Below are 27,712 nucleotides of genomic sequence, written 5' to 3'. Positions count from 1 at the left end.
CACATTCTGAGGCAGTATATTCCACTGTCAAACAGCTCTTATCATCTGGAGATTCTTCGTAATGCTGAGGTGGAATATCTTTTCCTGTAGTTTTAATCCATTGCTCTGTGCCTTGGTTTCTGGAGCAGAAGAAAACAAGCTTGCTTCATTTTTAATATGATATCCCTTCAAATATTTAAATATAGCTATCATGTCACCCCTTAACCTTCTCAACCCCAGGCTAAACATACCCAACTCCCTAAGCTGTTCCTCATAGAGAGTGGAAACCTTTCACCATTTTGGTCACCTTCTTCTGGACACGTTCCAGCTTGTCAATATCCTTCTTGAATTGTAGTGCCCAGAACTGGAACAGAACAAAAAACTGGAAAGCACTTATTCACAGTAGAAGGGGGGAAAGGAAACAAAGTGCCATGTGCTTTTGGATGGTCCAAAAACCTTAATATCTTAAAAAGTCCAACACGTTTCAGCCTTCTCACCAATTGGCCTTCTTCAGGGGCTATTACTAGAAGTTTCTAGAATTGCAGTCTGCAGTCTCCTCAAAGTGGATGGTCTGAGTATTAGAAGGAAGCCAATAACCTTCTTGAACTGTAGTGCCCAGAAATGGACACAGTATTCCAGATGAGATCTGACTGAAGCAGACCAGTGGTTCCCAAACTTTGGGCTACACCTTCCAGAATTCCTGGCTGTTGGCTAAGCTCCCTGGGGCTTTTGGAAGCTGAAGTCCAAAACACCCAAAGGACCAAAGTTTGGGAACCACTGACCTAGACACTCTACTCCTACTGCTGCAACCAGGTGCATTGGCTTTCTTAGCTGCTGCATGACATTGCTGACTCATCTTCAGCTTGTGGTCAACTAAGAGCCATAGATCCCTTTCATATGACACAGCCAAGTGTCCTATATCTGTCCATTTTTACTGCCCAGGTACCATATCGTACATTTCTTCCTGTAGAACTTCATTTTGTTAGTTTTGGCTCAGCTTTCTAATCTGTTAAGATTGTTTTGAATTTTAAACATGTCCTCTGTCAAAAAAGAGATATGATTTGCTTTTGAGAATCACATGTTGACTTTTGGTGATCACAGCATTCCTTTCCAAGTGCTTTATAGGCTGTCTGTTTCATGATCTGTTCTAGAATCTTTCCTGGTATTTTGTGTTAGGTTGACTGGGCAGTAATTATTTGGGTCCTCTTTTTTCTCCCTTTTTGACGATAGGGACAACATTTGCCCTCCTCCAGTCTGCTGGGACCTCTCCTGTTCTCCAGGAATCCTCAAAGATTGTTTCTGAGCCAATGGTTCTGAGATTACTTTCCTCAGTCTAGACCCTATGCTTCTGTTGATGCAGGCTAGAATCACATTCACTTTTTTGGCTGCCATGTTACACTCTTAACTATGTTCAACTAGTGGTCTATTAAGAGTCCTACAATGGGAGAAACAGCCACCCCAGCCTCTTGCAAGATAGCATTCCAAAGTTCCGTAGCTACCAAGGAAAAAGCCATGTACTTCATGAGGGCCTTGAGAGCCAACCTAGTCTCAAGACTGTATTTACAAGAGGACTTTACTGCTAGATGTTAAATCACAGGGTAAAAAGTTCATGCGGGAAGAAACATTCATCAAGATAAGCCAGGCTCAGAATGGTGAAGAGTTTGGCTCAAACTGACAGTATGCTATGGGGTGAAGAATGTGGAACAGTTCCACCAGGCAGCTGGTTGCTCCCAAGTTTTTGAAGAATTTGGAAAGGAGTAAACAAACAAAAATGCAAGTGAGTGGGACGGCTTTCTTTGTGATAACGATTTTTTAAAAATCATTTTGTAAGTCTCTCTTATACGCTGTGTGGAAGGTTAAAGGTTTGCAAACGAATGGCAAGGATATTCATCTTTGTCATAGAATGTCATTACCAGGTTGTGTACAAAGACCAACAACATTCAGTGTCAATGTAACCATGAGGAATGTTACTATTATTATCACAGACTACCAGATTTATTGACTGAATTTTTTAGCCTACAAATCTAAAAGCCAGTGAAATTATGGTCTAAAACATACTGCAGAAATAATCCAGTTTGAGATCACTTTAACTGCCCTGGCTCAGTGCTAGGAAATTCTGGGAACTGTAGTTTAGTGAGGCATTTAGCCTTCTCTGTCAGAGAACTCTGATGCCATAATATGCTACAACTCCCAAGATTCCGTAGCACTGAGCCCAGGCAGTTGAAGCTGTCTCAAACTGGATTGTTTCTGCAGTGTGTTTTGGAGCAAGTAATATCACTTTTGCAATTTTACTGGTGTGTGTGTGTGTGTGTGTGTGTGTGTGTGTGTGTGTGAACTGCCATCAAGTTGACTTTGACCTGTGGCGACCATATGAAAGAGACATCTCAAAGACTCCCTCAGTGGCCTTGCTTAGGTCACTGACTCAAGACCATGGGTCCCTTGATTGAGGTTATCCACCTGTAATGTGGTCTTCTTTTTCTGATGCCTTCTACCTTACCCAGCATTATGATCTTTTCTAGTGAGTCATGCATTCTTATGATGTGGACAAAGTATAATAGCCTCAACTTAGTCATGTTGGCTTCTAGGCAGAGTTCAGGCCTCATTTGTTCGAGGACCCATTTGTTTTTTTAGCAGTCCCTGGTATCCACCAAACTCTTCTCACACACCACAAGTCAAATCAGTTGATTTTCTTCCTATCGGCTTTGTTCAGTGTTCAGCTCTCACATCCATGTTTAGTGATGGGAAGTGCAATGTCATGGACAATTCTAACTTTAGAATTCAGTAAAATATCTTTGCACATCAAGATCTTGTCTAGTTCTTTTATAATCCCTTTCCAAATCTTAAAAGTGTATCACATCCACTTTTGGCTCTGTTTTGGGCACAGGCAGGTGACGCATGGGGCTGAATGAAAATGGATTTTATCACATGCTAAACTGTTGGCAGGGTGTCCCCATGCCATCACCAACCCTAACCCATCCCCGACCTGGGCTCAGGCACATGACTTTGGTTCAGCCGAAAAGCTTCCGTCTGAGGAAGAAAGCTTTCTGGCTGAGCAAAATTCACACACCTGAGTCCAGCTTGGGGATGGGTTAGGTTCAGAGATGGCACAGGGATGCCTTGCCGACAATTTAGCATGTAATAAAATCTGTTTTCACTCAGCCATGCACATCCCCTGCCCGTGCCCAGAACAGAGACAAAAGTACGTGCAATAAACTCCTTAGTCTTCTGATTCTTTTACTGCAATCTCTATTCTGAATAATGGCTGAGCCAATGTATGGACAGTCTTGAACTATTTCAAGTTCTTCATCATCTACACTGAAGTTATGCAAATCATCCATGGTCATTATTGTTTTGTTCTTAATGTTCAGCATTAAGCTTCCCATAGCATTTTCATCCTTGACTTTCTTCAGTACTTGTTTCAGATCTTCGTGATTTTCTGCTAGCTGTATGGTGTTATCTGCATGTCTTAAATTCTTATTGTTCTTTCCTGCAATTTTCACATTGTGAGCCTATCTGACATCATTATTCCCCACTAGTTGACAGTTCACAAAAAGATGCCTCCATTGTGGTACTTCTGCAGCAACAGCTCAATAGGAGAAATCGTTTGCCTCTCTTGCAACAAAATCTCACTTTTGACTAAAGCAGCAGCAGCTGGATCATACCCGCAACAGACTGCATTCCTTGAAGCAGAGCAAGATCCATTATGACAATACTGGCTGAGCTAGGAGGAACATCAGTTCAGATTCTGCAACTCAGCTCATAAAGCAGCTGCTGTACCCATATTAAAACAGTCAGATACAATGGCCCATGTACCCTAATATTACTCTTCCCTTCTTAAGTAATGAAAACATGTTTTCAGCCTCCTGAGTCTAAAGTTCAGAGTGTGTTTTTAAAGGGTCAGGAAACCATTTATGAGTCTCACATATAATGTAGCCCAGTCCACTACACCCCCTTCTTCGACACCTTTAATTTTGGAAGGATGTTCCCCCCCCACACACACACACACACATTTTTCCCAGACAGCCCAGCATTTGAAGGAGTGGTATACCATGGACAGCTGGCAGTTTCAATGTCACTAGGGCTTTCTGAATTTTAGCTTGCTCTGGATTTTAGCTCAAGCTTTTAAAACAACATTCAAGGTGATGGCCCTATTTTGGAACTTGATTGTCTCTTCTAACTCTATGGTTCTATGACTGTCCATCCAGGAAAAAAATGAGGCTTAAAGAAGTGTGCAGGTTGTGTGTGTGTGTGTGTGTGTGTGTGTGTCTGCAGAGGAAGGCCAAATGGAAAATAACCTTTTCTACACCAACTTGGAGATGTGAAATAACATTCTGTGAACCAGGGAGGTATCCAAAACTGATGGGAAGAGGCCATGCTTACTACTGTCCTAAGGCAATTATCCTAAATTTACTTACTAGTAAGCTCTGCTGAAGAGTACTTCTTCCATGCATATGATTTTGCTGTGCACTATGATGTTGTTGTCGTGCATCTTCAAGTCATTCCCAAAACATAGGAGGCACAATTTTCAGGCAGATTCTGGCAGAAATCCTAGACCTCCAGCAGCCTAGCTATCCTGACAGAAACAGTTAAGGAAGAGGCAGCAAGAAGAAAAAGGCAATGGCTGTCATGAGAAATGGAACAAAAAAGCCTCGGCGGAGATGGAAGTGAAGACTTTCAGCTTAAAGCTGTCTGTTCCATTGCACAGGGGTTTGTCCAAGGCACCACTCCCACAGGGCTCTGGCACTGTAGACCCCATCCCAAAGCCAGGCATTCAAGAAATAGGAAGGCTGGAACAGGCAGTCTTGTACTTCTGTTTCTTGTATGTTCACCTTGTGTGTGCTACAGAATCCTGTTCTCTGACTTCTTCTATTTTCATTAGGAGGGGTTCATTTTGTTTATGATGGTTGTTCTTTTTGCTGCTGTAGTGGTGGCCACCCTTCTTCAAAATCCCCCTTCTTTAGTTTTCTTGTATCTCTTTCTACTTCCCTGGGAAATTAATTCCAACTAAACAAATAGCTTTCTTCTCTCTCCAAGATGCTGAACTGCACACTGCTTCATGTCCTGAACAGCATCCAATTAACATGTGCAACTGCTTTTCTGTTTGTTAGAAGAAAGAAGGTGAAAGGTCCACAATGTATGGTTTTTATATAGTTTCAACTGCACTGTTTAATACAACCACCAATTTCTTTTTCTTTTCTTTTCTTTCTTCTTCTTCTTCTTCTTCTTCTTCTTCTTCTTCTTCTTCTTCTTTTTGAATTGGCAACTTGCCGAGATTCTTATAAAAACCTGAGATAGTTTTCTGATTTCACATAGCACAGAGCTGATGCCAAAAATGATCTCACATAAGTGTAAGTTTATCATTTTGCAAACTTAGTAACAGTGTTAGAAAAAAATTGTGAGTATCTATCAGCACCTCAGTATTGCAGTGTGTGTGTGTGTGTGTGTGTGTGTGTGTGTACAAACATGTCAAAAATAGGAACAGTCATCAAATCTTCTCTGTTGTTGAGCAACATCCCCCTGTCAACTATGTCAAAAATATTGCTATTTCTGTACAGTCTGTATCATTGCACCCTTCCTGTGGGCAAGGCTCTGAATGTTACTGTATTAAGCTACAGTTGTTGAGATCCTATAATGCCTACTTAGGTATAAATGCATATGATAACCTAGTATGACCCCACACCCACCCAAACCTACCTTAACAGCCATCAGCTGTATTGAGTGATGGAGTCTATTCAGTTGATGATCGGGGAGCAAGAAGGACGACATCTCCAGCCCCTTCCCACCAGTGAGCAAGGATGTAGCATACTATCTCTGCTTGTTGTAGCCTTGCTTGCTAGTGTGGAAGCTGGACACATCCTCCTCCTGTGTCCTGATTGCCAACTAAATAGACCTCCATCACTAGGTGGCTGCTGACTCCTAAAGTAGGTTGGAGGGGTGGCATTTGTGATTGTGGCAATAGTACCAAATTGTAAATATGTAGACTTACTTGATATGGAAAAGTTTTGGAACCATAACTGTAGGCTAAAAATCCATATCTGTAATATTAATTACAATTTTATGATGCTCCAAAGCTATCCATAATTGAGCAGTACTGGAATGATGCTCTGGGTCCCAGAACATCATCTTACTATTTCTCAGTCATGGGTGGTTTCAGCAAACTATTACAGCCAGCCCTCCATATCCATGGATTCTTTACCAGCATATTCAGTTATCCACAGCTTGAAGATATTCCAAAAATATATAAATTCAAAAAAGCAAACTTTGATTTTGCTATTTTATAAAAGAGACACAATTTTACTATTATATATAATGCAGCTTGAGCATCCATAGATTTTGATACCCACAGAGGGTCCTGGAACCAAACCACAAGTTACTTTCCATGCTCTGCCTGAGGATATTTTTTGATTCCCTTCCTTAACATATGTAATGTTTAGAGCAGATTTTGATTGATTTATTTTTAAAAAAGAGAGAAACACATGTACACATCTGCCTAAAGAAACCATACCTGGTTAATACTCTAGATTGTGAGTGGATGAACTCCAGAGATGATAAAATGATGAAACTCAAAGAAGTGAACATAAGAACATACTGAAGACATGGAAAAATCAAATTATCTATGGAAATTCTTCATGAAATTTGAAATGCTAGAAATTCAGGGTCCTAAAATCTGAATGACAGCTTCTACAATAGGGGAATGTCTTCCCTTCTGAAACAGGCAGGGCTTCATGTGCAGTTGTGGCTAACAGAAAGAATCCTGGAAGGGGCAGTGCTACCATGACTGAATGTGATTAGTGGTGATCGGAAATTGGCAGTAACTAGTTATTTGCAATACATTCCCTTTTTTTTTTTTTTTTGCAATAAGTAAAGCAGCATAATGATTTTAACATGCAATAACTTCACTTCTTTTATGGCAATTACTTTTATGACTATAGTAATGTGGAATCAATAAATAATGGAGGAGGAATGTCACATAATTCTCATGCTGGCTTGTAATATACCTTTTGCTCTGTTATAGCCTTTTGATTGTTTCCAAAACAAGGTTTATTTGTTACTTTGAAGAGAGAAAATTCAAGTGTTTCTTTTAAAGGGAGGAAAACACATTCACACAGCGGTGTCCCTGCACCAGGTGTCACCTGGTGCAGGGGTGGAGCTTCTGGGGGGCAAGGCTTCCAAGGCAGTGCGCATTCTTTCCCCCCATCCTGCTACATCCTATTGCTGATGAGGAAAAAGCTAGGTTTGCGGGGGGAGGGCCAACCAAGTGTTATCCCCCCTGATGGGGTGTCACCCAGTGAAAGCTACACCACTGCAACCCCCTCCCCTCAGCATTCACTTCAAATCAAAACTCAACCAAATTAGTTGGACTGGGGCAGAAAATCCCACATGAATCTCTCCCTGTCCCTAGCAATATATTTACAATAATTTATTGTTAACTGCCCTCAAGTCAGTCTTGACTCATGGCAACCCTATGGATGATACATCCCCAAGACCCTCTGTCCTCCACTTCTCTGCTTAATTCCTGCAACCCCATAAAACCAGTGACCTCCTTAATAGAGTCATCCATCTAGTATGTGGCCTTCCTCTCTTCCTGCTTCCCTCCACCTTTCCCAATATTATTGTATTTTCCAATGAATCTTTCCTTCTCATGATGTGTCCAAAGTACGACAGCCTCAGTTTGGTCATCTTGGCTTCCAGGAAGGTTACTGCCTAACTATTTACTGCCTTTTCATGATACCAAAAATCTACTTCCAGAGGCAGCTGCCTTTCCTCCTCTAACAAAAGCCCAGCCATGGTTGCTATATGTGTATTTTAAGCATACACAAAGAGATTAGAAGCTGAAGCCAAACAGAAAATCTATGGCCTGTATCTTGCACTGTTCAGCTATTGAGAAACAAAAGGGGAATAAGCAAAGTATATGTTTTTGTTTTATAAAGTTAAAAGAAGGAACTGTTCTCTCTGGTCTTCATATTTTAAATGTTTTATCTTTGGCATAAATACTGGAATTTCTCCCTTGTGTCATTCTCTTCTACAAGAGTAACAAGATGAAGCATGATGAAATCACCACTTTCCACATGTGGGGTGACATGCAGGGCAGCAAGAGGAAGACACATAGAATAAAAAGTTTGAGAATAAATAGTATGTTTATATTTATAAGTTGTTAGGTTTACAAGGGGTTATGGGTAAATGTGTGTTAAATGTTGTATGTCCAATATTTGTATTTATATATAAAATAATAAAAAAGAATAAATAGTAAAGATATAAAATTTTAAAGATATCTGGAGAAGCAGGTACCTATTCAAATAAATGTTCCAGAAACTGAAAATCCCATTAACTGCATTGTTTTCCTAGATTGCATGTTTACAGTGCATCTTATTTGTTTATACTCAGAAGGCCCACTGAGTTCAAATGAGACTTGCTCACAGGTTAGTTAGACAACTACAGCCTTAGAGTATTCATTCTGAACTCACAGAAACTCCTCCACTATTCTCAGTTAAGTTTTGCATTACTTATAGCTGCTAACTAATTTTGGCAGCATTGAAATGTGCACGGAAAGCTGTGCATTGCTTCAGCTAAACAGACTGAGGGCTAATTTCATATTTGTATTCCTCCAGTGAAGCAACCATATGGAGGAGATTAATTAGTATAGCCAGGTCTGATTATGTATTATGCGTGGGTTGCAACCTCCAGTCCTAGATGGGGTCACATCTTCCTCAAAGGACTGTGTTCACAGTCTGGGGGTGCTCTTAGATCCCTCACTTCACATGACAAACCAGGTGAATGTGGCGGTCAGGAGCGCCTATTATCAGCTTTGGCTGATACGCCAACTGTGCCCTTTCCTAGAAGTAAGGGACCTAGAAACTGTAGTACATGCACTGGTAACCTCACGGCTCGATTTCTGTAATGCACTCTACATGGGACTACCCTTGTGCTTAGTCCGGAAACTCCAATTAGTACAAAACATGGCAGCCAGGTTAGTTACCAGAAATTCTAGAAGTGACCGGATAACACCAATCCTAAAGTCACTCCACTGGCTGCCTATTAGTTTCCGAGTGCATTACAAGGTGTTGGTTATTACCTTTAAAGTCCTACATTTTGCCTCATATCCAACCTGGCATCTCTAGGACAGAGGCACTGTGAGAGCAAAAGGTATGGGGAAGTAGGGAGTAAGAGGAGGGAAGTGTGACCAGTGTGAGTATCAGCATGTCAGATGCAAATAGCCTATAAGGCTGGTTAGCGGAGAGGTAGTAGTGACTTATAGTTAAATGGTAAATTCTATGATCAAGCAGTGATTTGAAGTGAGGTGTTCCTGTTCCAAGTCCAGCATTTTAAGCATCACTCTATACTGGTTCTCTCAGATCAATTATAACTTTTAAAATTGTATAAAGATTGAAATATAGTGGTGCTAGGGGGGGATGCTACAATTAATGTGTTGACTTTGCACAATTAGATTTCAAATTGGAATAATTTACATAACCAGAGCAATTTGCATAATATGCATAATATGCAAATTGTATGTCAAGATTTCAAGAAGTAGACTATAGTAACCCTACATTAGAGTTGCCAAGTCAGTAGCATCCCAGGCCTTGAGATTTCAATATCCAAATCCACAGACACAGGGATAGTTGTTAGTGATATTTGAAAAGAGGAGGAGGGAAGGGAAGAGTGGGCCAGTGGACCCCATTCCAGAGCAAGCAACACATAGTAATATGTATTTCTATACAAATTCTTTTTAAAGGCGCTGCTTTACCTTGAGATTCCTCTTCTCAACAGAGGAACAGAGATGAAGGTTCAGGCCTTGAAATGCGGTAACCCTAGTTGACATACATTACCTAAAAAGATTGAAATTTCTCATCATTCATTTGTCTTCTATTGATTTTAGAGGGGTTTAGCAGCTTAATTCACTGACCATCTGCACTGATATAGCTGATTCAGCAGCCAAATACAGATTGACAATTTCACTAAGCATGTTCTTTCATCCACCTGTGGTGCTTTTGTTGCTCTTGTTAAAGTCATACCAAATAAGCTCCATGCCATCCTCACATCCTTCTATGTAGTTTACATCCCCAAATTCAATAGTGGCTGCTCACTTTTTCCCAGGCTGTCTTCTCCATCAAGGCCATGACAACTGCCCCATATGGTTTTCCTTGGCAAGAAGAGATATGAAGATATGTTCACTTCATCTTTTTCCCACCACCCATCTTCTGTGCCGGTGCTGTGTAGATTTCTTTTCTTAATGGTGAAAAAAATCTGTGCTGATGTTTGTGAGCATCTTTTAAATGGACACTTTAAGTAACTCCATTGACTAAACCACATTCGTGTACATTTTACAAATTCATGGAATGCTTTTAAATGTACATACATTCAATGCTTGAAATTGCAGTTTTGAGTCTTTTAAAACAGGATCCAAAGATTGTTTTTAGACAGCTTTTAGAAGTTTTTAAAGTGTATTTTATTGTGTTTTAAAATTGTTTTATCTTTGTTTTATTTTAATTGGTTTCTAGCTGTTCATTGCCTCGGGAACTCTTGTGAGGGATATAGAAATAGTTAAAAGAAAGAAAGAAAGTTTTTTTTTTTTTTTTTTCATTTGCAGAACACATCGTAAGTCTGGAAATCTACATATTTACAACCAAAAACTGTGTCCATTTCTCTGTTCAGTCTGGGAAATGCAAACTGGGTACATCTAATTTTTTTTTTAAAATCTCACACATTTACAGGATCACCACCATTTTAAGGAATGTATTGTTTCCTATATGCCAAACAGAAGGTTGTATTAAGATTAGTTTGACTTTGTGAGTTATACATCAATAGTTGGAGTAATTGTGTCAAATATGATGATTAGGTGGTAGATATAAGATAATGATATCTGTCTTGGGAATTGTAGGTGGAGCTGTTTGGATGGTTTTATGTCAAAAAGTAATTAAACATGTGCTGGGCACATGTCAAGATGGATTCTACCACCCAATCTGTATCCACCATCTGAAAGCCATTTTGTAATGCATCTGGCAAATATATATTACATAATATCTTGCAAATCAAACATCACCACCAAGAATTCTCCACCCAAACACCATCTTCATATGTGTTTCTTAAAATGATGGATACATTTGAACTTCATTTAGTCTTATATATTGTTAGACTGTACAGTGACCATAATTATTATACCAGCTTTCATTGGTGTTCTTGCAATTCAGAAGAGATGGTTGGCAACAGGCTCTCCAGGTCTCAGGCAGAGGCCAATTTTAACTGCTTGTAAGGGATAAAAGCCTTGCATCTTCGACATGCAAAGCATTCACATTATCAATAACAGTCCCTGTCTTTACTGTCATACCAGAATCAAACATGTGTAAAGGTCAATCAATGGAACGGCTTTCTCAGTTTAAGATGCACTCCCCATATTACAAAGGAAAGCTTCTGACATTTAAACAATTCAGTAGCTTTCTACATGTAAGGAATTTCAAATGGATATCTATCGTCCTTGCCAGTATTTATTTTCTTTAAAAATGAGAAGATACCAAGACCCCATGCATTTCACTTCCTCCATAATATTATACTATGAAGACTTCCAACAGGATTAACTCTAGATTAAATTGCATTCTGTTCCTCGTAAAATTCAAAATTATGTGTACTCTTTATAAATTATAAATATGCATATACTTTAAGGTTGCTGGGGCAGGACTATCTCAGGCCTTGAATTTCAGGGCCAAAAATTTAGGGAGGACCCCTTGTGATGTTACAAGGAGATGCCTGGTGATGTCATTAAGCATGATACCCTAAGCACCAACCACAATTCCACACACCATTTATTCATATATAGTCTATCAAATGAGGAAATGCGCACACAGACACACACATGCATGCATGTATGGACTTACTTTTCAAGTTCATTTACCACAAGATCCCTTCCACTTGCCCTGAGGAACAGAGAAGCAGAACCAAGCCCTGAGACCTGGCAATCCTTTTATTCATACATATGATTCTGCAATCTGTGTCTATATAAATTATAATTTGCATTATTTATAATAATGTGCATATTTTATAACATATTACAACAATGCTGTGAATGGCCTCAAATCCCATATTGGGAGAAAAATGGGTTATAAATAAGGTAAATAATAATTTACTCTCTAGTTTTCAATGATCCCTTCTGTCTCGGCAAATAAGTAAAAGGAAGACAGAAGTATACAGGAAGCTTGACTTCTGATAGGAAAGAAAATCTGAAAATCTTTTTTTGAGCCACTTCATGTCGTCCTAGAATTTATCAGACATTACGCAGATGCTTCCAACAGGGCCAGCCTTTAGCAGACTGTAGCATATTCCTCAAGTGACAAATACTCAGGACCAACAAAAGCAGCTCCCCAAATTGTTCCTGAGTCCTCCTCCTTTACCCTCCTTATTGGAGGACAGTGTGGTATGGGCCACATGGGCTGTTGTACATGGTATAGCCTGTAATGGGATATAGCCTGGACACAGGCAGGACAGCTCCATGTGATTGGTTGTTGTTAGTTGCTATCAAGTCAGCTTCAACTTAATAATCCTATGAATGAGAGACCACTAAGAGGCTCAACAGACCACCCGTTTTCGCTCCTGAGGGATGCCACAGCAGCCAAACCGTGTGGCCTCTCTCCGCACCAAAAAGTACCCGCTAAAAGCGGGTTCTTTTTGATGCATTTCGCAGATGCCATGAGTGAGCCATTGGCACACCGTTGTGCATCAATGACGCAAGCACAGTGGCACGATGTGCGTATGCTGCACTGTGCTTGCATCATGATGGCAGAGGCCACCATGATGGCGGTGCTGTTTATGTACTAGGGTTTGGGAGCATGCAGACATTCTGCAGTCCGGAGCCCTAAAGTCGGCCCCAGGGTGCCACAAAGTGCCCATTTGTACCAAGCCTAAGTTTCCCTGTCATTAATAGCCCTGCTCAAGTCTTGCAAACTGAGAGCTATGGATTTCTTGACTGAATCAATTCACCTGTGACATGATCTTCTTTTGCTACTTTACTTTTCCCATTTTACTACACATGATCATCTATTCTAATGAGTCATGTCTTCTCATTATATGCCAAAGTACAACAACCTCAGTCTAGTCATTTTGGCTTCTAGGGAGAGTACAGGCCTGGTTTGCTCTAGGACCCATTTATTGGTTATTTTGGCAGTCCATGGCACCATGTGCTACATACACTTTACTGTCTAATCTTGTTTAAACCTAGCACACATATGTTCAGTAAATGTACCAAGGGAGAGCAGAAATATAGTCCATCCTTCTGACTGTGCACCCTGCCAATGTAGGTACAATCAGGACCAGAGCCACGACCCACAAAAAGTCTTCTACACATTCAACTGAGTTACAAATATGGCCGGAGGGCATGCCACCCTTGAGGTCTTGTTAGCCAGTGAAATCCTGCTTTGTCCCTTACACATTGTTGTGCCTTCAAGCTGATGTTGACTCATAGGGATCCTATCCAAGAGTTTTCTTTGCAAGATTTACTTAGAAGAGATTGACCATTGTATTCCTCTTACACTGAAGGAACGTGGCTTCCCCAGGGTCACCCAGTGAGTTTCTTGGCTGAGTGGAGATTTGAATCCTGGTCTCTTGGGAGTCGTAGTCCAACACTCAAACCACTACACAACACTGGCTCTCTTACACATGTGTAAGTTCCCCAAAGAAAGCAGTGGATTTTTGTCTGATGCAGAAGACCTGCATTCAGTTCAACACTGTGGAAGTGAAACAGCACATGCAGTGCATTATGCATTGCATGTTGATGTATATTGTGTGCAGATGAAGGTTGCAGCAATGGTGAGGGCAGCAAAATGAGATTTTTGCCCATCACAAATAAGAATTCTGCCCTTCTGCCTGAGGTTTTCCTTCATACCCCAAATTTCTTGTATTGAAGTAACCTAAAACTTCAGTCAAGTATTTAGAAACAGACTTGTAATGTATAATCGTGTCAAGGAGGTTTTTATACAGGGTGTGTGCTATAGTTTGTTTTAAGTGTTGTTTGTTTGGTTTTTAAAAAAATTATACTGTTTTTTAGCTTGTTGATTTTAATTGTCTTTTAAGTTTTTATTGTAAAAGTTTTAAATGGTTTTATTTGTGAGTGGCCATGGGTCCCTTTCTGGGAGAAAAATGCCACAGAAATGAAATAAATAAAAATAAATAAATAAATGCAATTTAAGCATCCAAAGTAAAGGGGCAGACAAAATTATCAGGGAAATGGGAATACAGCAAATAGTCAGCCCTTCGCATTTGCAATTTTGACTTTTGCAGATTTGATTATTTATATTTACGGATTTGATTAATGTATTCTCCCTTGGAATCTCTAGGTCCTCCAGCATGACTCATATGATCCGCGTCTGCTAGAAGTTGCGTCAGAGGACCTAGAGATTCCTAGAGAGAACACTTCTCTAAAGATGTGTTGGTCCTCCAGTGCAATTCTGTGATCAATAGCCAGAAGATGGTCACCACAGACACGTGCTGGAGGACTAAGGGATTCCTACAGAGGTGTTTTATGAGGTTAAAAAAATATAGTGTTTTTTTAATTTGTGGTTTTTCCTCTTTCACTGGGATCTTGCATCCCTAATCCCAGCAAACGTGGAGGGTCCACTGTATAAGCATTCTAGGTGTGATTAATTTTCAGTGTTTCACTGTCTGAAATGCTAGAAATTTAAGGGCTGAAGGAATGTTTCATTTTGGGACAGAATTCTTTGTGGGGGCAATGTCCTCACACACACACACACACACACACACACACACACACACACACACCTATAACTGCACCTCTGGCACAGATGCTCATAGTACATTAGATTATGCATTCAGATGTATATATGCTGCTTTATTGATTCAATTGCACAACATTGCCATTCAACACAAATGCTGCATAACAGAACCAAAGTGTAACTTCAGAGTTATACAATACGGTGCAACCCCAATGTAGAATCTCAGCCAACAGTTCACAACCCAATTCGAAACAAGGACAGGAAGAAAATATAATTGGGAACTGGAGAAAATCAGCAGTAGTATCTTTATTTATAGTCAGTAGACCATTAAACATCGTGTGAAGACACACATTTTACTTTTTAAAAGCATATGATACATATTAATATATTTGAAACAGATTTAGCATTTATTTTATATACATGTGTGTGTGTGTGTGTGTGTTCAGCAAATTAGAATCAAGAGATTCTTACATCACTACATAGAAGACTACCAATTTATTATTATTATTATTAAACTTTATTTCTAAAGCGCTGTAATTATACACAGCGCTGTACAAAGTAAAATTAAGGAATATATAAAAGCCTGCCCGAGACGTACACTCTAAAAGTCATAACAATTGGATAGAGGAATAGATAAAATTACAATATAGGAAAGAAAAAACAAGTTAAAAAACATCAGATATAAAAGCAAATCTCATCAAACATTATCAGACAGCCAGATGACAACCACAAATTCCCTGAGAACGCTTCCCTAAACAATATGGTTTTCAGCTCAGCCTTAAAGCTGGTTAGGGAAGTGATGAGCCGTGCATGCAGAGGAAGAAGGTTCCAGGAATGAGGGGCAGCAAGAGAGAAGGGACGGATCCGGGACGGGGCAGAGAAAATCCTGGGTTGAGAGAGGAGACTTTGGCTACCAGAGCGGAGAGTGCAAGTAGGGATGTAGGGAGAGAGAAGATCAGTTAAATAAAGAGGGGGCAGCCCATGCGGGGCTTTAAAGGTGAGTAAAAAAAGTTTGTACCTGATGCGGAAAGGAAGAGGGAGCCAGTGAAGGGAAGACAACAGAGGGGAGACATGATCATAACGGTGAGCGAGTGAAATAATGCATGCAGCTGAATGCTGAACATAAATTAATGGGTGGAGGTGAGAGAGAGGAAGCCCTGCTTCCTGTTACAGTAATCTAGTCATGAGACCACTAGGGCATGGACCAGTGTTTTTGTGGTAGAGCTGAGAGATATGGATGGATTTTGGCAATATTATAAAGAAAAAATCTACAGACCTTGGCTGTAGTCTGGATCTGGGGGATAAATGACAAAGAGGAGTCAAAAATGAAACCAAGACTACGGGCTTCCTGAACCGGCTGGATAGAGATGTTATTGACAGAAATAGAAAAGGAGTAGTGAAGGGTGGGCTTAGGTGGGAAAACAAGAAGCTCGGTCTTGGACATATTGAGCTTCAGACGCCGATGGTGCATCCAGTGGGAGACAGCTGTTAAACAGGATGACACTTGCTGTTCTAGCTCTGGTGAAAGATTAGGGGTGGAAAGGTACAGCTGGGTATCATCGGCGTATATATAGTAGGAGAAACCAAAAGAGCTAATAAGTTTGCCAAGGGAGAGTGTATATAAAGAGAACAAAAGGGGACCCAAAACAGAGCCCTGAGGAACTCCAACAGATAAGGGGACAGAGGACGAGGTCTGACCAACCGAGACCACTGTAAAAGATATATCTGACAGGTAAGATGTGAACCAATCGAGAACAAGGCCCGAGAAACCAAGGTCAGAGAGTACGTCTATTAGGAGAGAGTGGTCCACAGTGTCGAAGGCCGCAGACAGATCGAGGACAAGGATAAAGGCCATTCGCCTTGGCCCGCGAAAGATCATTCGAGATCTTAGTGAGGGCCATCTCTGTGGAGTGCTGTGGGCAAAAACCAGACTGGAAGGGATCCAGAATGGAGTTGGTTTCAAGAAACTCAAGACAGCATGAATAGACAACTCGTTCCAACACCTTAGAAAGAAAAGGAAGAAGAGAGATTGGACGAAACTAGCCAAGGAAGAAGGATCGAGAGAGGTTTTTTTCAGAATAGGGGAAACTAAGGCATGTTTGAAGACCGAGGGGAAGGAACCTGAAGAGAAAGAGAGATTAAAGATATAGAGGAGGGAGGGTAACAGAGAAGGGGCTATAGAGATTAGACATGTAGTCCTGTTAGTCTGTTCCAGCACAACCATGAAGAGTCTGGCCACAACTTTAAACAGACTTATTACAGCCTGAGCTGTCAAGAACGACAATCCTCTTCCCCAGATATGTGGAGCATAATCTTTGAGGTTTGGGTATAAAAATGCACAATGGAGTTGGTTGAGGGGTGAGATGAGAGCAAAACTGGATGCAGAAATTGAACATGACTGGATGTTCTGAACAAGCACAGGGAAGCATTGTTAGTTCAATACATTGTGTACAGTGGTTGTGGTTTATGTGCTATGAATAAGACCAAAGTATCTTGTGGTTTGTCTATAATAAGAAGATCACTGTAAAACTGAACAGTAAGTAGGATGTTGCTCTTTTACAGAATCAAGAAAGTTTTTTTCCAAAAAAATTACACTGCTTCTCAAGCACAATTGTGATTGCTTTACACACACACACACACACACACACACACACACACACACACACAACTGTTCATATAGGACCAGCACAATCATTAGCCAGAGTGAAGTGCTTGGCACAGGAGGCAAGTACTAGAAGAAAGCAGCAAGGAGATGGAGAGCAGTATCTTGAGTGTTTCATGGATGATCACGGTGCCTGGTGAAAATTGTCACTGCTCAGGGGCCCATTCACACTACAGAATTATAGCACTGTTATTCCATTTTAACTATCAGGAGTCAATCCTATGGAATCCTTAAACCGGCAGTTTAGGGAGAGGCATGTAAAATTATGAACCAGAGGGCTCCAGTGCCTCACAAACTACAAACCCCATGACATATGACAGAACTACAACAATTAAAGTACTCGAGAGCAGTTAACAACAACAACAACAAATGCTATAATTCTGTCAGGGCAAGACTATCTTGGGCCCTGAGTGTGAATTGTTCCTAGACTGGCTTTCACAATAGGCCCCAAACTTTGGATAACTCATTTCAAATTCAGAGTACAACCCAGATTGTATTCACCATAGGAATCACCAGCCACCATTGTGAAGAGAGAAAAATTTCTGCCTGTAGGTAACATGAGATGGACAGATGATACTGAGAGGGAGAGAGGAAATCTACCCTTTTGCTGGCAGGTGTTGAATGGTTTAGAATGTCTGTCTCCAGTTGTTTCTGAACACTTAGTTTCAGAAATTCTGGCGGAAGGGATAAAATGCGGCTCAAATAATGAGGAGGAAACGGCTCCCTGGATAGATGTTTCCATTGTTCCAAAGGCCAAAATAAACAGCCTAGCAATACATTGGGGATGCAAGCATGCCTCTCAGTCCAAGACTCCTTCCTTTAGCTGTTCACTCAGGGTGCTGCTAGTAAAGCCATATAAGCTTCTGAATGAGGTCCTAAACAGGATGTCTGGAGGCTCCCCAGGAGATAAAACTGTGTGGAAAGCTGACAGGAGGGGTGATTTGCAGATGTGAGTTACTGGCAGAGGGGCTTAGGAGCATCTCACTAGCCAACTGGTGGGGAGGGAATGGGAAAGGAGAGGGGGCCTGCTTGTGTATCTTTATCCAAGGATTAACATGTAGAAACAGCAGCTGACGTTCTTCAAGACTTTGTGATAAACATTATCACCTGCTAATTGCTGGCAGGCCAAGCTAATGGTTAAATCCTGTTTCCTTCTTCCCATGTGTGTGTCTGTATCTCAAGTTGTCTGTGGACTTATGGCAACCCTAACCCCATGCATTTTACGGGGATTTCTTAGGCAAGGAATCTTCAGAGGTGATTTTGCCACTTCCTTCCTCTGAAATGTAGTCTACATATTATTCACTGGTGATCCCCCATCCAAGAACTAACCAGGGCTGACTGGTTAGATTCCAAGAACAGACAGGATCTGGCACCTCAGAGATTGGTGGAGTCTCCCTCCTTGGAGGTCTTTAAACAGAGGCTGGATGGCCATTTGTCAGGGATGCTTTGACTGAGAGTTCCTGCATGGCAGGGGGTTGGACTGGGTGGCCCTTGTGGTCTCTTCCAATTCTATGATTCTATTTAGATATATCTAACCAAGCAACATCAGAATTTGGTCAAGATGGCAAAAGTTACAAATGAAGCTCAGCCTACAAGAAAGCCTGCAGCAGTTTGCTTTTCCATAAGCCAACTGGGATGAGCAAGATTCTCTCCCTCACCTTCTCTCTTCTCCTCTCCCCACTGCTGAGCTAACCGGGCACAAACTACTTCTTGCACTTGGAACTCAGTTTGCAGCAACTGAAGCAAGCTGAGGACTAAGGGGGAAAGTAAGGAGGCTAGAGAAAGTGGGACATTTTAAAAGCAGCAGGAAAAGTGGATAACTGAGGATTAATCAAGTCTGCCCCTGCCAAATTGGGGCAGCTGGAGGGTATGCCTTCCCCATCTGAGCAAAGAGCATGTTCCCGCCAAATGCTGAGGGAGTCTTCTCCCGATTTATTTCACATGCTCCACATCTATAATCACATTGGGAGGGGATAGTTCTGGCATAGTTTCTGTTCAGGTTAGGGTTCTCCCATCTAAGTCCTCCATCCTTAATAACAGACTGGCATGCAGAACTAAGCAATAAGTTTTCTCTTCACTATGGGTAGGAGAACTATGGGCCAAAACAGAATGAAGAAATAATCCATCTTCAGACCACTTTAACTGCCCTGGTTCAGTGGTAGGGAATTTGGGGAATGGTAGTTTGTTGTGGTACCAGAGCAATCTAACAGAGAAGGCTCAATGCCTCAAAAAACGACAGTTCCCAAAATTCCCTAGCATTGAGCCAGGGCAGTTAAAGTGGTTTCAAGATGGATTATTTCTGCACTCTGTTTTGGCCCTATATCTTCTATCTCCTAAGCACTCAAGCCAGTCACTTAAGTCTGTTGCCCCATGTTCCCTGCCCATTGTTCTCTGAGAAGCAGGGCTTGCATTCTAATTTCCAGTGTAATTTTGTGGCTGGCACATTGAAACAGGACTGAAGGGTGGGGGGTGGGGAGAGTTCAAGTCATTGCTCAGCCATGAAGCTGGCTTGGTGATTTTTGACCAGCCATTTAGCTTTCCTTACAAGTTGCTGCAAGGGGAAAGAAGCATGAATGCTTCCAGGAACTCCTTGAAGGAATACTTCTGATATAAATGTAACATTTACAATAAATAGTTATTGAACCCTCTGGCTGGGGATGATGGGAGTTAAAGTCCAGCACATTTTCAGGGCACCATCTTGGGGAAGCACTCCTTAAATATCTCATATTAATCCAGTGATCATTCACTGTACCCCTGAATAGCCTCTTATTAAATAAGCAAACTTTTGCAGTTGTCATCACTCACTCCTTTCAATTGTTAAGGGCATGATTCTACCGGATCTTGCTTAATTAATATCCCAGAATCAAAAGAATTCTCCTCGCCCTTTCTAAATAAAAAAAAATTAATAAAATGTCACTTGGGATTCAATATAGATTATCTTTAATTCTGTCCTCTACCCTGTCTTAAAATTCTATACAAGCACTTTAATTAAAGATGTCTGTGAAGCAAGAACATAGAGGGGCTATATTGCACGTACTCAAATTAATTTGTAGTTATGGGAAATTTAATAAAGGTAGCTGACAGGGTAATTGTTAAATAATATGCGTGCATCATCACAGCTCACATACAAAGAGTGCTTAATTGTTTTTTGGCATCCAAGGAAAGGAGGGGAAAGTGCTGAGCTAACAGACAACATGTAATCCATCTGTGTTTGTTTTGGTGCATCCTAGGTTTGTGGGAGACGCTGGCAGTCTCCCACAAAAGAGACGTTGCCTGGGGGTACAATGACCTTTGCTCAGCTGGTGGAGTAATAACTCACAGAGACTAATAGTGCGTAAAGCAAGAAGGTGGCTTGTCTTTAGATTATGACCTGGGTCATTTTTAAGTATGTGAGAAAATGTGTTCAGATAAAGGCAACAAAACTGTTAACATCTTTAATTATGCCTAAATGGGGATTGCGAGGAAGCATATACAACAAGCATACAACTGAGTTCACATTATTAGTAGGGGGAAAGCCTTATCAGCTCCCAGGCAGGGAATGGCATGGCCAATAACATCCTTGGTGGGGTTTTCTTGGCATATGCATTCAGGATGTTTGTCCATCCATTCAGCTCTTTTGAGGAATCTGTGTGATCTTAATCCCAAGGAACAATAGCGGCTTCATTCAGGTCTCCTTTATCACACGGTGCTTAAATCACTTCCTTGCCAGAAGGACACCGGGTTTTTTTGTGTTCTGGGTTATTTGGAACGAGCTTCTGATGGAGCCGGCTGTTGCCTAAGAAAGAGTATGTCAAACTATTTCCAGTTAGGGCTTCAGGTGCAGATTATGGGTACACTCTAGGCAGTCCACTTTTTAAAAAATATATATCAGTTTAAGAATATACAAGGCCAACTAAGGAGATGCGCAGCCTAGCAACAGCAGTGGAAGCATTGGGAAAAGGGAGTGGTAGAAACCATGATTAGAGCACCACTGGGCACTGCTCCATGCCTTCCTCCGAGACAATAATCACATTGGGAGGGGATAGTTCTGGCTGAAAGTTGAGGTTTGGAAACTAAGGGAGGACAGGCACTTTTGTCCCACTTGACAGAGTTCAACAGTACCTCTTCCGGCTCTGAGACCTATTAAGGTTTAACACTGCAGGAGCACTGCAGAAATGATGCAGTTTGAAAAGGCTTTAATTGTCATGGGTCCATCCTATGGGATCCTGGGATCTGTAGTTTGTTGTGGCCTCAGAACTGTGTGTGTGTGTGTGTGTGTGAGTGTGTGTTTTGGCTTATTTATTTATTTATTTATTTATTTATTTATTTAGGGCTTTGATGTAGTCTTCAGTAACTGCTAAACAGCAGGATTTCTTGTACCAGTGCTTTGTGGAGAGCAGCATGGAAGACTGTTAGTACTGCATTCAGTATAAAATATGCAGTATTGTTGATGGGATTTTTTTTAAAAAAAAGTATATATAAATCCATAAACTGTTTAAACTTTTGTAATTGTGTTCAAAATATTCCTTTTATAAAGAATCCCCATAGAATTTAAGAGACTAGTACACTAGCAAGTGATCCCAGGCACCCATTATCCTTGAAAACCCAACAGCAAAAAACAAAAACAAAACAAACTGTTCACTCATGACTTAAGTGTGACAAGGGCCCAGAACAGACGGGCTCTGTATGATGCCCTCGTCGTGTGCTAGGATTGCCTCAGGGCAGAGCGCCCACATGCCCTGCAACCCTAGCACATGGCTAGGGTGTCATTGTTGCGCAGCGCTGTATAGAAGGCGTGCACAGCGATGATATCGCTGCTGGGCTGCATCTAAATGGAGCAGTGCAGCAGTGACGTGTTCACGGCGCCAGAGGCTGCTTGCGTTGGCACAAAAAGGAACTGCTTTCTAGCACTCCTTTTTTTGCTGTGCAGCAGCGCCGCACAATTTGGTTGCTGCGGCACTGCTGCGCAGCAACAAATGGCGGTCCCAACCCGCCCTTTCAGGTCCATCTGTACTGAGCCAAGGAAATGCTTTTAGAGATGAACACCATGAATCTATATATATTCATCCTTCAACATTTGCGGCTTTGAGTTTTGTGGATTTGATTATTCATGGATTTTATTAATATGTTCTCTCTGGGAATATCTAGGTCTTTTAGCTCAACTCTGTGGTCGACTTTAACCAAAAGATGCACAGAAAGACCTTGAGATTTCTATAGAGAACACTCCACTAGGCATTTGTAGCTTCTCTAGTACAATTCTGTGGTCAGTGTCTGGCAGATGTTGACCACAGAGTTGCACTGGAGGACCTAGAGATTCCTGGAGAGGTGTTCTCTCAGGTAAAAACATAGTGTTTTTGTTATTTACAGTTTTTCCACATTCATGGGGTCCTGTGCCCATAATCCCAGCAAAGGTGGAGGAATGAATCTATTCAGCCAGGAAGCCATCAGAACTAATCCAGTCATTGGGCAGAGTGAGGTGGCTATTTCAGACAGCAAACGTCAGAGGACAGGGAGTGGTACTGAAGTGCAGTTGGGGTTAAATGACTATCTTTTCCCTCCAAAGCTAGCCTGCTGCCTTCAGATGTGGTGGGGGGTGGCCTCTATATATATTATATTTGTAATAAGAGAGAATTTGGTATAATTCGGCATATATAGTGGCATCCGCTGAGGATTAGTTATAGAATACTCTGTGGACACTAAAATCTGTTGATGCTCAAGCTCCATTATGTACGATAGGTAGTAAAACAGTGCCCCTTATATAAAATTGCTTTTGGGAATATTTTTTACAAAAATGCAAGCCATGGGTGGTTAGATCAGTGGAGGAAAAAACTATGGATACAGAGGGCTGACTGTACTTTAAACTTCTTGAGCACTTGGCCAACCCAGAAAAGTGGTCCCTAAACCCACCAGAGATGCCCACCCCATTCTAAACATATTTTTCTTCCTTCCAATGGGAATAGTACCAAGAGGCACAGAGAAAGAAGGCAAGGGAAGGAGACCATTCCTCTCAAAGGACCTCAACAGACCGGCATAAAGAGCTGGTGTGGGTGCAGAGTGAGGCCGTGGCAACAGCACACTGGCCACCCCAACTCCGCCCCATGCCAGCATGACAGTGTGTGCCCTACCACATGGCGGGTGGCGTCATGTCGCATCTTTGGTACAGCGTTTACATTCACTGTGCCAAAGAGCCATGGAACAGCTGCTGCACCCTTTCTATTGTGCAAAAAGTAGTCACTTTTTGTGGCTTCTTTTTGCAACATGCAACTGCTGGGTTGGGGGTGTGGTGTGCAGTTGCTGCATCCCTAGCCAGAACTTCTAGGGATGGCGCAGAGGGTAGTCTTAGGGGGTGGCTTGTTCAGCCCTTTACTCTCCAGTGCAGAACATGCTGAATCACAAAGATGTGCCAATGAGGCCTTCAGAGATGTCATTAAATTGCTCTGCACTCAAGACAAGTACAACTCCTGTGGTCCTCCAGGATTTTAATAGTTCAGCTCATTAGTGATTGGTGAGTCAGGGCAATGGAGTGAGAAGTTGGGGGGACAACCTCCTCTTCTTGCCCATGAGTCATCACCTCTGCTCCCACAGCTTCCACTTCTTGCAAGATAAATAGTGGAATTCAAAAACGTGCTTTAGAGTTAAAAGATGTAAAACCTCTGGAAATTTTGAAGCTATGGTGGGGAATGGTTTTAGGGGGGAAATACTGACTTGGGAGGGAATGAAAAATGCAGTATTAGCAGTCTTCCCTGACTGAAAATCATTTTTTTACTATATGAACATAAAACACATTGACTGCTATCCTGTTGGGAAGTTACATAATTGTAAACTGACTTGCAATCTCATAAAATTGAATAGCAGCATTGCACAACATCCATATTGTCAGGAAAGGAACAGAGATGTAGGTAGACCATCAGAACCACTGCAGGAAAGAAGCCAGTAGTGCAGCCATTGCATAATACGTCCTGACACACAGTGTGTCCTGTTGCACAGTGTGGTCCTGCTGAACAATAGGAGTTCTCATTGCACAATGGGACATCTTGTACAGTGCCCCATTGTGCATTGTTGCAATTCACTAACATATTTATATATCAGGTGTGTGTGTGTGGGAGGGGTATTATTATTGTTATTGTTACTATATCCTGCTGTTTTCCCAACCGTCTCATTACTACCTTAGAGGCCTTTTAGAAGGCACTCAAAACGGATCTCTTCCGGCGGGTTTATCCACTGAATTCCATATAAAAAACATTATAATGACTGCTATTCCTTGACTCTGATTGTTGGTTAATGGATGAATTGTAATTTTTAGAGAACTAATAGGAATTCTTGGTAAATTCAGTGTTAGTATTTTATTGTTGTATTGATTGTAAATTGTACTAAGTGTCTTTTAAGGTTATAATCCCGCCTCGATCCGTGGGAGAGGCGGGAGGTATAAATAAACGATATTATTATTATTATTAACCTGGGACACAAGACAGCTTACAAAGTTAAAACGGATGCAGCTAAAAATTTGCATGAGAGAAAAGTTAAAATATATTTGAACTATCAATAAAAGTAAATACAGTTGAAAATAGGCCATGACCCTCATAGATCTCCCAAAACAAAAGTGTGTTCACTTGCCTATGGAAAGATAGCTAGGAGAGTACCAATCTAACCTCTCTACGGCTAAAATAATGCAGTTTGATACCACTATCATGGCTCCATACTGTAGAATCCTGGGATTTGTAGTTTGTTGTGGCACCGGAGTTCTCTAACAGAGAAGGCTGAATATCTCACAAAATTACAAATCCCAGAATTCCATAGCATGGATGCATGGAAGTTAAAGCTGTGTCAGATGCAGCATAGAAGGGGAGTACCAAAGGCTGGGAGAAGCTGCCAAGAAGATCTCCTCCAACCTTCCCATCAGATTTCCTGGTGAGGGTGGTGTAGGGTTGCCATAAGTCAGGAGCTCCAAACTGGGACAAATGTAGGACAAATGTAGGACAAGATTTACAAAGGTAGGACACATTTTTTTAAAAATGGAGGACACACCAAAAAATAATGATTTCTTTAAAAATGTTAATACAAATGCATGTTTCTTAGACATGGTCAAAATGGAGGACACTTTGTTATTTAATAACAAAAATAAAATAAAATAAAATAACCAAGGCTGGGTTGAATATATTTAAAAATAAAATAAAATAAAATAAAATAAAATAAAATAAAATAAAATAAAATAAAATAAAATAAAATAAAATACCAAGGCTGGGTTGTATATATTTAAAAATAATAAAAAAACTTTTCCCTCCCCCTGGCCCAGAGGCCTGTCCTCCTCCTTTGCCTCCTCCTCCTCCTCTTACTCCTTTGCCGCCACCGCCTCCTCCTCCTTTGCCTCCTCCTCCTTTGCCTCCACCTCCTCCTCCAAGGCTCCTGACACTGGCCAATGGCAGACTGGGGCTGGAAACTAGGCCAGCCCCTGCTCATATGCCATTGGCCAGAAGGCTTAGGAGGCGAGCGCTGCCCCTTAAGCCCCGTGCGCGAGCACGCAAAAGGGGCAAGCGTGCGCTGCTGCCGGCCGTGGTCCAGGCAAGCGCCGCGGGCTGCGCAGAAGCTGCGCGGGGGGGAGGTGGAGGAGGAGCGGTAGAGACGGAGGACAGCGCGGCACGGCCATGGAGGAGGAGGAGGAGGAGGAGGAGGAGGAGGAGGAGGAGGGTGGCCGGCCAGCCGCCCGGCCCAGAGGCTGGGCCCGGGACAAAGGCTGGAATTGGGGGGAACCGGGCCGGGGTGGGCAGGGGCCCCCCAAAAGTGGGTTTGTCCCGGGGGCCGCCAGGATATGGCATCCCTAGGGTGGTGGGACTCTCTAGAAGGGCCTCCTCCAAAGTTCTCAAGACATGGGCAGGCTCATATAAGAAAAAGAAATCCTTCAGCTAACCTGGATCCAAGCCATATGAGGCTTTATAGGTCATAACCCTCAATGGCTCGGGTCCAGAGTACTTGAAAGACTTAAGGGCCATTCACACTAGCATTTTTGTGACGAGTAAATCTGGGGAAATTCAATGATGCAACACCGAATCAAAGTTCCCACTATGTTTACCCTAATCGAATCTCTCCATGGCAATTTAACCCTGATGATATTCACATTACCATTCGTGTTGATTTAAAATGGAGCTGCCATTTCAATCATCCTTGGGTTTTTTAAAACTGTCAATCAAATTATGCGCATTTACTGTTGGCCAAACTCACCCACCTCCATCTGCCTCAGAGGATGGCAATGGCAATCCCCTCAGAACAACGCTTAGCAAGAAACCCTGGGATAGGTTAGCCTTGGGGGAGTCACCTTTCTCAGCCATATAATAATATAATCTCTCAGCAATATAATATGCGTGCATGAGCTTTAGTTTAGGAGCAGAGTCTGTTGTGGTTTTATTTCTTGGGAAAGAGGAAGAAACGACCCCTGACCCACAGCCCCGCTGATAGGTTTATTTTTTTCCAAAACCTTAAGTAAACCATGCAACCTTTGCCATACTGATGACGTGACTATTTAAAGGTGCTGTCTACTGTGTCCATTCAATAGCAGATATGAGCTTAAGCTGTCTAATTTTATTTTTTTAAAAAAAAACAAAAAAACACCATCTAATGATGTTCCCAGGGTGAGCTCTGGGAATCATACATCGGTGCAGATAAGAGGACTAAAATCACTGGCAGAAGAGGGGGGGGGGGGAGCTGTGCTGTGCTTTAAAGAGACCACTTTCCAAAACATGGGAAGTTTGAATTCACTGCATTTCTGGGGCTGCTTTTTTCACTTCCACAACCAAGTGCTGAGAGGGAAAACAATGGCACTTGGATGGCAGGGAGAGAGCAAAGGGGTGGGCATGATCTGCCCTCTGCACATTAAACCCTCCCTCCTGGATGCCCCGAATGAGATTGGGAGCAAGTTCCCATTGGTAGCACCCCGATAAAGCCTGGTGTTTTGGAAACGAAATGGGGAAAAACTCGATCTTGGAAAAACTGGGTTAAGGGGGATTTGTGCCAGCTCCCCTTGATTTCAGGTCAGGAAAAACCAGCCTAAGTGTGAATGACCCCCTTTTAAACCAGTTTGCAAACTGCTTTATAAAGTAGTGTGAACGGCCCTTGTATCTCCTTATATAAACTAGGGCATGCATTGAGATTGGCAGGAGAGGGCTTTCTTGCAGTCCCACAACCCTCACAGGCACAGTTGGAAAGGACTTGGAAGAGAGCCTTCTCCATAACTGCTCCCAGGCTGTGGAACTCCCTTCCATGGGAGGTCCAATTGCCTCCTTCCCTCTTGTCTTTCAACTGGCGGGTAAAGACATTTTTAGTTAGGCAGGCTTTTGGATTTTTAACTTTGGAGTTGTGTGAAGTTATGTGCTCTGTGTTTCTG

Source organism: Sceloporus occidentalis, unplaced genomic scaffold, assembly GCF_023333645.1.
Source record: "Sceloporus occidentalis isolate IW3139 unplaced genomic scaffold, rSceOcc1.0.p SCAF_1, whole genome shotgun sequence".
In the NCBI taxonomy this organism is placed as follows: Eukaryota; Metazoa; Chordata; class Lepidosauria; order Squamata; family Phrynosomatidae; genus Sceloporus; species Sceloporus occidentalis.
This window is presented reverse-complemented; position numbering follows the sequence as displayed.